The following is a 13,277-nucleotide window of genomic DNA, read 5'->3' on the forward strand; positions in this document are numbered from 1 at the left end:
GAGAGTAGCTGGCCAGGGACTGAGCTGATGGTCTGATTTATTGCAAGGATAAGCTTTAGGGCAATGCCTGGCACACTCTGAAATGCAGATTCCAACTCCGTGGGTCTGGAGTAGGGACCGAGCTCTTGCACACTCTCGCAGCTCCCGGTGCTGAAGCCCATACTTCAAGTAAAAGGGCTTTGGGAAATCTGAGGGACTAGATGGCATAAGTCTTCCTTAAGCAGCCCCTCATAAATGGTTTTTCAACCACTTTTTTGCGGAGTATTGATCAGACTGATTTACAGAGATGTCCGATTGTGACAGGTTGTGGCCTGGTCAAGAGGCCAAGCAGAGGCTAAAATCCATCCCTTGCTCCACCCATCAACTCTGCCCCCTGCCCACACTATCGGGCCACAGGGGCACTGAGCCGGCTGGATGCAGCCCTGGGTGCTGTGGTCCCCGTAGAGGGGCAGGCAGAGACCCTTGGTGGCCTCAGCAGCCCCTCCAGTGTCCCTGGGGACCACGCCGTATCTCCTGCCTCTGAGGTTGCCTCCATGCTCACTTCCTCTTGCAGAAGTCGGAGTGAAACCAAGCCCACCCGCCAGTACCTTTGAGGCTAACAGAGCAGGGATAGCTGCTGGCTCTTTCTCCCCTGTGACCAAAACAGGAAGGAAACTCAGGGATTGTAGAGCAGGAAGGAGGAAGGACACCAGGAAGAACTTCCCAGTGATCACATTCTTTTAAAATTTTTTTTAAATGTTTTTTTTTTTTCTAGGAGAGAGAGAGAGAGACAACGTGAGCAGGGGAGGGTCAGAGAAAGAGGGAGTCACAGACTGAAACAGGCTCCAGGCTCTGAGCTGGCAGTCAGCACAGAGCCCGACGCGGGGCTCGAACCCACGAACCGCGAGATCATGACCTAAGCAAAAGTCGGACGCTTAACCAACTAAGCCACCCAGGCGCCCCCCAGTGATCACATTCTTGAGGGGCAACACTGAACAAATGGTAGAGTGGTGAAGGACTTGCTCTGTCCATGGGGGGGGTGGTTTCTAGCCGAGGTCAGGGGCTGGGGGCTGAGGGCTCCCGGGGCAAACGTCTGAGTTTCTAAACCTCTTCCTTTTACTACACTCTTTACCCCCGGCCCCCCTGGAGGCCCCGGGGCTGTCCATCAGCACTGAGCACACCAGGGTTCTAGGGGTTAGCCCAGGTATTTCCTGACCCCAAGCCCCACCCCCAGCAGGTCCCCTGGGCCCCGCAGCATGGTGCCTTTGCACCCCCATGCCAATCTGAAGGGTGAGGCTAATGCTTTCTGGCAGGTAGAGGCAGGGCAGGCAGAGGGGGAGGCGGCACCCTGGGCTCCTGTATTCAGATCAGGGGAGTCAGCAACGAAACGAGGGTTGGCGTGGCGTCGGCTGGCGGGGGGGGGGGCATTCCTCTTTCCGCTGGCTGCACATAGTTAATGGGGGGCCTTGTTCTGGCTGGGCACACAGCCCTGGAGGTGCTGGTGATGGCCATGCCTTGTCCCAGCCCCTGGGATCTCAAGTCTCACTGAGTGAAACTGCAAATCTCCAGGGACCCTGGCACCTTCCTCATCGCAGGCTCAACATGACCTCCCTTGTGCTCCTTCACCCCCTCTCTTCCCTCTGCCTCTTTACTTATACACGATCGTTTGTCTCTATGATGTCCTAGGATCAGGGCCTGCGAGCCCAACAGGAAACAGGCCTGAAGAGATCAGAGGACTTGTCGAAAGGCGCTCAGCAAGTTGGTGGCTGAGACAGAATTCTAGCCCAGGTTTCCTGATTCCAACTCCTCTGAACAGAGAGCAGAACTTCAGCTCCAGGTGGACAGGGGGCAGGGGAGTTTCAGACAAAATTGGAGGAGGGGGTCTACTGACCCTCCCCATTCTTCCAGAATGTGCAGCCCCTCACCGCACAGTAGGAAGAAAACCCACAGCTGAAGGGCTGGAGAACTTGGGAGGGGAGGGGGGCGGGTAGGAGCAGGGCATCGCAGGTGGGTGGGAGCATTTCCTGAGGGGGACTCACACGGGGTGGCACTAAATCTTTGTCTCCCCCCCTGGACCAGCCGCTGCGGCTGTTACATGGAGAACTGTTAATCCGGGTGTGGAGCACAGCTGTCCTGCCAGGGAGCACACACTCCATAAACGTTTGTCAGTTGAATAAATGAATAATAATAGTTCACACCCACTGAGGTTACTATATGCGTCAGACATCGTTCTAAGCACTTTCCATTTATTAACTCATTCAGCCCTCCCAAGGGCCCTGTGAGGTGGGTGTCATCATCATCTGTATCATGTACAGGTGAGGAAACTAAACACCAAAGAGTAAATCCTCCCCCCAAAGCCTAGTAAAAGGCAGAGGCAGGGTCTGAGCCCTAGGAAGGCAGTTCTAGAGCTCATACACTTAGCCACTCTACTAAAGTATGAAAAACTGGGGCGACTGGGTGGCTCAGTTGGTGAAGCGTCCAACTTTGGCTCAGGTCATGATCTCACGGTCTGTGGGTTCGAGCCCTGTGTCGGGCTCTATGCCTACAGCTCAGAGCCTGGAGCCTCTTTCAGATTCTGTGTCTCCCTCTCTCTCTCTGCCCCTCCCCGACTCACGCTCTGTCTCTCTCTCAAAAATAAACATTAAAAAAATTTTAAACCATGAAAAACTGGAAAGGGCCACTACACACACAGAGACCTTCCCATTTCAAGCAACGACCTTGCCCACCAGAGTCTGAGAAGTGACTCATTCGTAGACACACCAAGATAGAGGTGGACCCTATGCCTCCCCTCGGCACATGGCAGCCCCTAACCCTTGCCCCCTGCAGATGCCATACTCAAGCCAAAAACTGTCCACAGCTCAATGATGCCCAGTGTCCCTTCCAGCCCCAAGGCCGTCTCCAGTGCATCTGGACAGAGGCTGCCTCTCCTACCCTGTGGCGTCCCTTGGACGGCCCCTCCTCCCACCCATTCCTGCCCTCGTCCCCACGTCCATCATGACTGTGACGTGTTAGGGATCTGGCATGTTAGGGATCAGAGTATGTTTGGGATCTGGCATGTTAGGGATGGGAGCACAGAGAAGGGGTCTCATTTGAATTTATGACCACTTGGAAAGAGAGGCCAGTCAAGAAATCCCTCATCCTACACACCAGAACTAGGAGGCTCAGAGAGGGTCAGCGCGGAAAAGTTTACAGGACCCAGTGCAAAATAAAAATGCGGGGCTGCTTGTTACAAATTGATTACGAATTGTAAGGTCACGGTGACAACAAAGCGTGAGCCCAGACAGGAGGCCTGGGTGACTGTAGAAGGGGTATGTCTGTAAAGTGGGCCCTGGTTTAAGGGGTTCACCCAAGTCACCCAGCTCACAAGTGCAGGGCTGCTGTTTGGGAGAGCCAGGGTCCAGTCCGATCTGAGAAGCCAGCTGGCTCCTGGCTCCAGACTCTCCTGGGTCTGCCCCCAGGTAAGGGAGGGCGGGGGGCCCAGGCCCTGTCCCAATTCTCGTTCTCTCTTGCTTTTGTCCGAGACAATAGCCCCCTTCCTTTCTTGTCTCCTCCCAGCCTCCTAATCGGCTCTGTCCACCACAAAGGCAGGGGATTAGTTTACGGCCCCTTCCTGCCTCAGTCCTCGCAATTCCTGGACACTCGATCCACCTCTCCGTCCTCGGACACCCCTGCTCCTGGGCTGCCCCAGATCTGGAGCTAAGGGGGAGGGAGACAGACTGAATGCATAGTCCTGTATTGTTTGTGGTCCTGTTCAGAGCGCCCCCTGCAGGTAGGGGCAGGTACTAGGGCGCACGCCCACGTGTGTCTGTGTGTGTCTGTGTGTCTCTGTGTGTGCTCATGTGCCTTGCATTTGAAGGGGAGATGTGATGTGGATCTAAGAGGAAGGGAACCAGAGAGAGGCATAGGTTCTGCCCTTCAGGAAGCTCCCAGTCTGCAGCCTGAGGGACAGCCCTTCTTCCCCTGGGAGCTCCAACTTCTAATGCAAAGAGACATGGCTCCTGGCCTCAAGGCACCCTGAATCTGATGAGGCAGACAGCCTTTGCCAGGTGGACAGACAGATGGACACACACACCCCATAAACACACACAGGTATGCAGCCCTACTTGACATTTTCACAGCAGGGGTAATAATATCCTCTATGCGCTAAGCACTCTTCCAGGCAGGACCTTGGTTAATACAACCACTTCATCGGGGAGAGATGATTATATTCTGTTTTGCAAATGAGTGTCAATCTAGGGCTTTTAACGCCCACTCCTGTGGTTTTCCCCTTGCACAACTGCCTCTCCAGGGGTTTCTGCGTTCGATGGCATCAGTTTCCTTCCTCTGTGCGCCTGCCCGCTGTTCCTTATCTGGACCCGTCTGGTGCACGCCTCACTCCCTGAAATGTGTCACAGTTATTTGTGTGCCTGTCTTATCCCCTTCTCCGAGCCCCCAGGGCAGAGGAAAGAGCGTGGGCTTTGGAGCCCCCAAGCCTACCTCCAATCTTGGCCCTACCTCTTCTCTGGGTGTCCACCCCCTGCCCCTCTACACCCTGCTGTCTGAAAGGGGAGGAAGGAGGAACCAGTCCCACAAGCGTGGAGACATGAGAAAGCCTTCAGCAGGGAGCTCTCTCAGGCAGCAGACATTCAGCCCACGTCCGCTAAATGAACAAATGAATGGTTTGCTCCCCACACGGCTTGAGAGTTTGAGCGGCATGATCACTGACCATTAACAGGGAGACCACAACACAAGCTGGGGTGAGAAGTATTATCAGAATCAGAACAGTGCTCTATGGCAACGGTGCTTAGACGGGGTTTCAACGCACTCGACCCACAGAGCTGCCCCACTGCTGTGCACAGTCCTCTACGCAAAAGACCATGAAGCAACTTGGGAGAGACCAGAGACCTGGGGAAAAGAATCCTTAGGCTGGATCAACCTGGGAAGGCTTCCTTCCTACAGGAGGTGTTAAAAGCCCCTGAGCGGCTGCTGCCTTTGGCCTGTTTCCCAGGAATCAGTGGTAACTCAGGTCGGGGACAATTCAGACTTGCAAATCACACGGGCAAGTGGAATAAACCTCGACATTCTTGGTCGTCTGTAGGCCACTTAAACGCGCACCTCCTCCCTGCCCTGCGGTGACCCCAGCAATGTATTGGGCTGGGGTGATAGATGGGGGCGGTGATGGCACCCCGTGTGCACCACCACTGCTGCCTTCGCCCCCCTTCAGGGGTCCTTCTGCCTTGGCTTGAAGCCTAGGGACCATATCCAAATCCCTGACACCGTACAATGGAAGGCACTCAGCACTCTTCCCCCATACGCCTGTCTGGACACTCTCAGGGACGCTCCACCTCCTCCAGCACCTCCAAGGGCAAAGGGGAGGGTACAGTGGAGGAGAGGATGCAGAGAACTGTGTTCTAGAACCAACCTTCTGGGTCTCATTCCCAGCACAGCCCTAGGATGACAGATTGCCTAGGTGAGATACCTCAGAGCCACTTTGTGCCTGCCTCAGCTGCTCCTTCCAGGAGCTTCTCCTAAGGGAGATCAGAGTGGGTAATAACAACAGCTCTCATGTCTTGGGCATTTGCTGTGCGCCAAGCACTCTGCCAGATTATAAACTTCCTTCAAAGAGCTTGGTATTCTTATGCCCATTTTGCCGCTAAGGAAGTAGAGGCTGAGCAAGGTGAAGAATCCATCGGGCCGGGCCATCCAGCGAGTTAGCACCAGAGATGAGATTTGAACCTGTGTAGTCGGGCTGCAAACATGAGCTTCGTCCTCCACAGCAGTGTTTCCAGGTGTGCAGAGAGGGTCTCGGCCCCTGGGGGGCCAGATGCTGCCTGGGGTTGGCCAGATGCCTTTGGCTCGGAGCAGCCGAGTTGATTTATCCCAGCTGCTAAACACCTTGAATCAGTTGTGGGCTTTTTGTGGTGTGTGTGTGTGTGTGTGTGTGTGTGTGTGTGTGTGTGTTTAAGTGTGGCTCAAGGAGAAAAAGGCTGAGAGCCCTGCTCTGGACTATCCTGCCTTGAGGAGTAAGACAGAAAAGGCTGTCATGAAGAAGTAACAGAAGCCACAGTATCCTGCATTCGAGGCCCATGCTTTCCCTTCTCCTGGAGGGCCTTCCCTGTTTCACTCCCCAGCTGAACCCCCTGGTCCCTCGGGACTCAGGATGGGCCGCTCCTCCCTCCCTGGGGCCTCCCCCAGCCAGCCCAGTCTTCCCTGTCCTGGGAGTGCTCTTGACCTCACTGTTGGTCCTTGGGGGACACTCCCCATGACCATCTGGTGCAGTGAGCCAACCTATCCTGTCTCCCGTCACATCCCTATCCCCATCCTGACTGCCTCACAGGACCCCGCATCTTCCCTTCAAGCAGCCCAGAGAGGAGCTTCCAGAGACACTGCTGGCCAGTGGGAGGGAATGAAGCCACTGGCACTTGAGAAACACAGGAAACTGGAAATAGGCTTTGAGGGCCTGCTCAGCCTGTGAGTTTAAAATGCCCAGAGTCTTGCGCATCCCCTCGGGGCTCAGCAGCCCCCAGCTCTGATCCCCTGAGAGGCAGGGCAGTACAATGGTCAGGGCAAAGACTGCCTGGGTTGAAATCCCGGCACCACCTAAAAGCTTCATTTTTTTCATCCGTAAGATGGGGATAACACTAGGACCTCTCTCCCAGGGTTTCTAAGAGATGAGGCCAGGGGAGCACTCTAACAAATGCAGTACGTGTCAGCTGTTCCCATGATCAGTGAGACAGAGACACCAGCACAATGGCAATTTACTGGATATGTCCTCCTGGGCCCCAGGAATGAGCTTCCTGACAATCTGGTTTCTTCCCGGAAGAAAAGCTACAGTCCAGGGAATGAAAACATTGACCGAGAAGGCATCCCCACCAGCAGACAGGAGAGGCAGAAAACTGGGCACAAGGTGCTTTCCTGGCCTCAATCTTAGGTTCTGTATGTCACCCAATTAATCAGAAGGGGCCGGAGCCCCCAGGTCCTGAGGAATTCAAGAGACAGAGGACTTCTTAGTGGCTCTGGAGGAGAAAGAAGACAGTGGCACAAAGAAAACCCTCAGCTCTGGAGGTGCCCGTCGCTGAGCAGCGGGCCCAGCCCCCACCTGCCCGCTGCCAGCCCGCCCGTGGCCTGCTCTGGCACGGCTCCGGCGGGGGCACCCTGCCAACCCCATAGCTCTCTACTCCCCCCCCCACCATGTCCTTTTGCTGCTTCCAAAATAACTCTACTCCCTGCCCAAGTTTGGCCTCTTGGGTGATTTTCTCCTCCTGAGACCTGTTCTCCCATGTCTGAAGGGCAGAAGGAAAGACCTCAGCTGTCATCAGAAATTAGGGACCACCCTACTTTTTAAGCAAAGAACTAGTTCTCATGAAGGGGCTCCCAAATTCTGAGAGCCCCTGGGTCAGTGTGTCCATTTCAGTTTGGCTGCAAGAAGTCACTTCCAACATGAGGAAGAGGGTTGGAAATTTCTCCCCCACCCCCGGCTCTTGTACCTTCCCAAAGCCAGCAACACTCCTTGTCCTTGGCCCTGCACCCAAGAGAGTGAGTTACTAGCCTAAGGTCACACAGCCCTTTAGGGCCCAGAACTCTGAGGAGAATCCGCACCAGCCCCTTAGGGCATGTGGCAGGGCAGACATCCCTACCTTTCCTGGGGCTATACCAGAGAAGGCTCTAATTTCCCAGAACTCCCATTTCCGGGGAGAAGTTGGGCTCTCCAGCTGGAATGACCTGGAAGTCAGGAGAGGAATGACTTCTCCCCTCTGGAGAGTCTCCCACCAGGTGCCAGGCCAGGGCCCATCTCCTTGGGCGACCTGTGAGGGAGATCACTTCCTCCATCACCCCAGGGCTAGGAGCCCAAGAACAGATGGGGCTCTGTGAAAGGCCCCTTTCCCTGCAAGTCAGAAGGAGGGGGCTCCACTAATACAGAAGCAGCAAGGGAGGGAGGGAGGGAGGTGGGCTGGCCATCTGACGGAGCTGTAGACGATCACACTAGCACCTTAAATCCCCACCCTGTCATGGGTGGCTCTCAGATTCACTTTCTGGGCCTCAGGAAATCATTTGTAGGTGAAGAGATTGAGAAAAACAGTACAAATCGTCAACATTTGAAAGCGGGGCTACCATGAAAGACACCGTGCTTCACTTTCTTGCTCTCCTTGGACCCTCCCCCATGCTCCACCCGAACCCTTCCAAGCAAATACTGTTCATTCTTCCATTTTCAAGATGAAGAAACTCACGGGGGAGAGGTGAAGTGACTTGTCCGAAGATGCACAGCCCATAGAAGGCGGGGAGGGGACTGGAGCCCACACACAGAGCCAGCCCCGCCCTCCCCATGGAGCACCCTATCCTGTGCCCCGTCCGCCTCTCTGCCTGGTGGGCACGGGTCAGTGTGGGAAGCGGGCTGCGGCACGTGTGGGGCCATCAGGGTTGAGAGCCCACGGTGAGGGGGAAGGCGGGGTGGAGCGGGGCGCAGGCGGGGGGCCAGCTCTGCTCTGAGCCAGGCCTTCTTCTCCCCCAGCCGCCCCTCCCAGGCCGCGCCCAGCGCCCGCTGCTGCCAGAGCAGAGAGGTTTCCTTTTTCTTTTGCCTAGGGTTGTTTCCTGCCTTTCCTTTGAACTGGGGTGTTGGCTCCTTCACACACTCACCCTCCTCCGGCAACCCCCCAGGACTGCCCTCTGATGGGCCCGTCCCCCCAGGCTCCGCTTTGGAGGAAGGCTGGCAGCCGGTTTCCTGGAATCACTCTCCCCTGCTTTGCCCTTCTCCTCTCTACCCTGGTCTGGGTGCTGCCCAGATCCTTCCCCGGTTCCCTGTCCCTTTCCCCTACAGCCCATCTCCGCCAAGTGGCTCTCCTTTGGGGCTTTCTCCCTCCCATCAGGAGAGCAGGCTCAGAGTTGATTTCTCCCAGCCTCACCTATGCTAGGCTTTCAATGAAACACGTCGACCTTGAGGTCCGGAAGAGTCTGGGAGCTAGCATTCACAGCAACTGAGGGATTGAGGATTAGAACTCACAAATCCCAAATTTCAGGAAGGCGGGGACAGCTCAGGCTCTTGGAATCTACTAGAAAGGGAAACTTTCTAGTTTCCCTTCCGGCTCCAAGGCCTGACCTCGGGGAGGTGAGAAATGACACCTGGTACATTGCACCTGCCCAAGGCTGGCTCTCCTCCCTGAGGCTGCACATTGTCCTGCGTCCTCGTGTGATTGGCCCTGCAAGGCCCATTTGGACACATTGGGAATCACCTGGGGTCTTTCATCTGTTCCCCTGCTCCCACCCCGACACTCTAAGACTGCACCAGCCAGCAGCAAACTACAGCTCCTCTGGATTCCCAGTATTGCGACTTCTGTCTCCTTGCCAACCACTCTTCCTTCTCATGCCCCCCCACACCCACACACGCACCCACGCACCACGCATGCCATTCCACTCCTTCACAGAACAGCGCTCCCTCTCCTCCCAAGGCTAGCTCCAGGACTTCCTCCTCCAGGAAGACTTCCATGGCTAACACTTCTTGACCCTGGCCACCCTAATGACAACACTGGCTAACACTAATTGAGCTCTTCCCACAGGCTATACACTGTGCCAAACCCTTTACAAACATTACTTAGGTGAATCAATGGAGCAGCCCTATGAGGTTAGCTCCATTTACAGATGAGGAAACTAAGTCATGGATCAACTGGCCCAGGTTCACACAGCCTAGTGATGACTCTTCCCCTGCTCTCTTGGAGCCAATGCCTATGCTCTCAACCCCTCTGTCCTCCCCCAGCAGCCTGCCTCCATCTGGTCATGAATACCCCGCCCCCCCAGGCAGCGATGAAGAAAATGCAAATTATCTAGAATACACACACACACACACACACACACACACACACACACACACTATCTGACCTTTCAAACAAGCATAGTGGTTAACACGGGCAGTCTTCAGGGGAGTGAGGTCCCAAGAGGCTAATAATCGGTCTAAGGCTGCATGGAGGGGCAGCCCCTCCCTTAGCCCTGGGGACAGTGGGAAATGGGAAGGGGTGCTCAGGGGTAACTGCATGTGTAGGGCCTTTTACAGTCTTCCAAGACAGTTTTTCTCCCACCATGGGCCCCTGACACTGCTTGACTTTGGGAGCCAAAGGAGGCGCTCAGAGTAACTACTCAGATTCTCCTGCTCTGGGACAAGTATTTGCTGTCTGGACACTCCTGCCCCTTCGTTGTGCGTGTGTGGGGTGGGACACAGCAAGAGGCATCATGTCTTCACATCACCATCAGACTGCAATGCGGCAGAGCTCCCTCTCCTCCAGATGGGTTCCCAGAACAGGCCCTACCCAGGGAGGAGGTCCAAACCCCAGTGAGGCTCATGGAGACTCAGTTCGGAAGGAGATTTTTTTTTTTAAATGAGAGATGCCTGAAAGACTGTGGGCATTTGAAGTCTGTCCTCCCAATCCTGAGCAAACAAGGCTGGCATTGGGCCCCAAAAGATTCATAATTTTTGAACTTGGTTGCCTCCAAAGCAAAGGATAGCAGTTGGGTGTAAAGAAGACTTTCTGGTGTTCCCAAGAACCAAGATGGAGGAAGGTGGAGGTGTGTGCACCATGAAAGGTAACTGGCTAGAAGGAGAGACTCTCACCTTTCCAAGATGGGGAAGCAGATGTGAAGTAATTTTTACTGGGGCAGGTTGAGGACCCGCAGGTATCCTCTGGAGCCCATCGTTCCTTCGTGCCTCCTAGGGTTCAATCTACAGCTGCTTCTAAGGATCTTCAAGACCACTCTGACCTGCTCTGTACACCTGGTGCTTTAATCTTACATTTCTCCTTCTTGACCCTGTGTTAGGAAGACTTAAGTGTCCACTCCCCTCCCACCCCCATCCCCACTGTCAACCAACTGGTTGGATCCCAGGCTCCCAGAACACCCAGGCTTTGACCAAGACCAGCACCCACAGTTGACTCCTTAGCAGACATTTCTCTACTTCCTGTCACAGACCATCCCCTTGAGTTCCATACTCATCCCTGGACTCAATTTCCCTCCTGTGTGAAGGGTCCTGGAAGCTTGCATCCATCTCCACCCAACAGCAGGAATTATAATAACAGGCACTACTTCTACGTCCCCCCACCCCCGCTGCCGTACGTCAGGCACTGCGCTGGGGACTTTATACAGACATATTATCTCATTTAACCCTCCCTGTTACCCACCCACTTCCTTCCATATACAAATGACGAAAACCGGAGGCTTAGAGGAGCTCAGTGACTCAGTGGGTGGCAGAGCTGGGAAGGAACCAGAGTTTGGGGGCCCAGACAGAGAGAGGCACTGCTGGTTCCATCATCAAATGCAAATCTGCACCAGCCTCGGCTAGAGCTGGGCTCCTTGAGGCAAGGTCAGATTGGGCATTTCCTGTCATTGCTAAGAAGGAAAGGAGCTCCACAATGCCTCTGACCCTGGTCTTCTCAATGACAGCCCTCAGGCCTGCTCCACGTTCAATACCATTTGTGACCAGCCTGCTCTCCTGAGATGCAAAGAAAGAAGGCTTCTCCTCTGAGCCACCCTCAGCCCAGATGCCCCCAGCAGAGACCCCTTCATCCACCATCCACATGGGACCCTTCTGCCACCCAGGGCAGGGGACATGGCTCTCTCCCACGTGCCTCCAATATTCCAGAGTCCACTGCTAAATCGCCCACATTGCCTCAGGATCCTCCTCCATCTCCTTCCCCTCCTCTCTCCCAGTCTCTGAAGTACAATCTGAGTCTTGGGATAGAGACGCTTTCTCCATTTCCCCAGAGATGCAAGACAAGTTTAGAAAGTAGCACCTCCACTGAACCCAAATGCAGCCTTCACAGCTGCAGGGAACTGTGACAAGATGGTGGAAAATCTTCCGTCAGCATGGATGGTGGAGTGCTTGGATTCCAAAGGTGACCTTGTACCACTCCTTCCCCAAGTTTTTCCAGAAAAAGGGTCCGTCTGGAAGGAAGTTGGAGCAACCAATCTCTGAAAGGCTCCTTCAACCCAAGAAAGGGACCTTCCTTCTGCTCCCCCAGAGAAAGACCCTACAGATGCCATTCCCAAACTCTTTCTAGCCACAGAATGCTGCCTTCAAATAAAACAATGTCATATACCCCCAATGTGTAAAATGGCTAAAGGTGGAGCTATAGCACGCATGGGGGCCAGAGCCAGCTCTCCTCTGCCAGCTGCGGGGACACCCTCACAGCCTCCCAGGTGCTCCGAGTATTTGTCCCTGCCTTCACCCCCCGGGGCTGTGAAGGACTCAGTTTGCCCTTCTAGAATATGGACACTATTTTCTCCTCTCCCTCCCTGCACTGGTCCCCAGCCTATGTCTCTTCAAGTAGAAAGGGGCATCCAACTAAGGACAGGAGAACTGGGAGGGGAGCCTGATGAAGGGTAGCAATTTGGACCCTCCACATGCCTCCAGGACACCACCACAACTGACTGCCCGGATCCCACTTAGCTCAACAAACATTTGCTGGACCCCCGTGAAAACTAGTCCAGACCCTTCTTCCTCAGAGCACCCAGGTCCTGGAGCCCCACAGCGTCTCCCTGGAACAGATGTTCCCAGACTTTCCCACCTGAACTCCTTGAGAAAAGGGGAAGGAGCCTGGGCAGGGCTGGGGTTGGGGGAGCAGGTTTCCTTTCCCCAGAGCAGGGATGGGGGTGGGGTTAGGTGGTCTGGAATGTGCTGTCACTCCCTCCTCCTGCCCAGGTGGGAGCAGTGAGTGCCCCCAGCCCTCAGGCTCTGAGGGGAAGCTCCTCTGAGCCTTCCTCAGGACAGCTGCCCCCAACAGGGTCCCCTTCACGCGCCATCTCACCCCAACTCAGCTCTAAAAATGGTTCTCTGGTTTTCAGCCTCGGCGCCTGCCCACAAATTAGTGTCTCCAACACGGCCTCTTGGGACATGACTTCAGGGAGGCCCCTGGGGAGCCAGGAGGCCTCGGCGGAGGGAGATGGTGCTGGCAGGGTCCCCTTGGGAGGAGCCAAGAGTGAGCAAGGCCCCTCTCCCAGCTTCTGGGATGCCCCCACCAAGGCCACCCAGCCTCACGGTGACAGCTCTGCTCTCCCTGCCCAGGCAGAGGAGAGAGGATCTCCCGCTGGAGCCCCTCCCCTCTCCGCCACCGCAATTCAGCAGCTGTGTCCTCAGCCACCGTCCTGGGCACTGCTGTGCTGGAGGAGAAAGCAGCAAGGGGGAGGGCCAGCCAGCCCCGGGGCCCTCCAGCTCCAGGGTCCAGAGACCCACCTCTTACCAAGCCTGAGCTCCCACAGTGAACCCACAGACAGGAGCCACTGAGAAAGCAAGGGAAGCCCAGCCTCCCCACGGCTCTGATCTGCAGTCTCACACTGGGCCC

At 55.4% G+C, this 13,277-nt stretch overlaps 1 protein-coding gene across 1 annotated transcript in view; it reads right to left on the minus strand.

Annotated features, from left to right (window-relative positions):
• The window catches only part of LGR6 (leucine rich repeat containing G protein-coupled receptor 6), a 120,048-nt gene that overhangs the window by 105,338 nt on the left and 1,433 nt on the right, over positions 1-13,277 (minus strand). The window lies entirely within an intron of this gene.

The sequence above is a fragment of the Crocuta crocuta genome, unplaced genomic scaffold (assembly GCF_008692635.1).
Source record: "Crocuta crocuta isolate KB4526 unplaced genomic scaffold, BGI_CrCroc_1.0 scaffold318, whole genome shotgun sequence".
NCBI classification, from domain to species: Eukaryota; Metazoa; Chordata; class Mammalia; order Carnivora; family Hyaenidae; genus Crocuta; species Crocuta crocuta.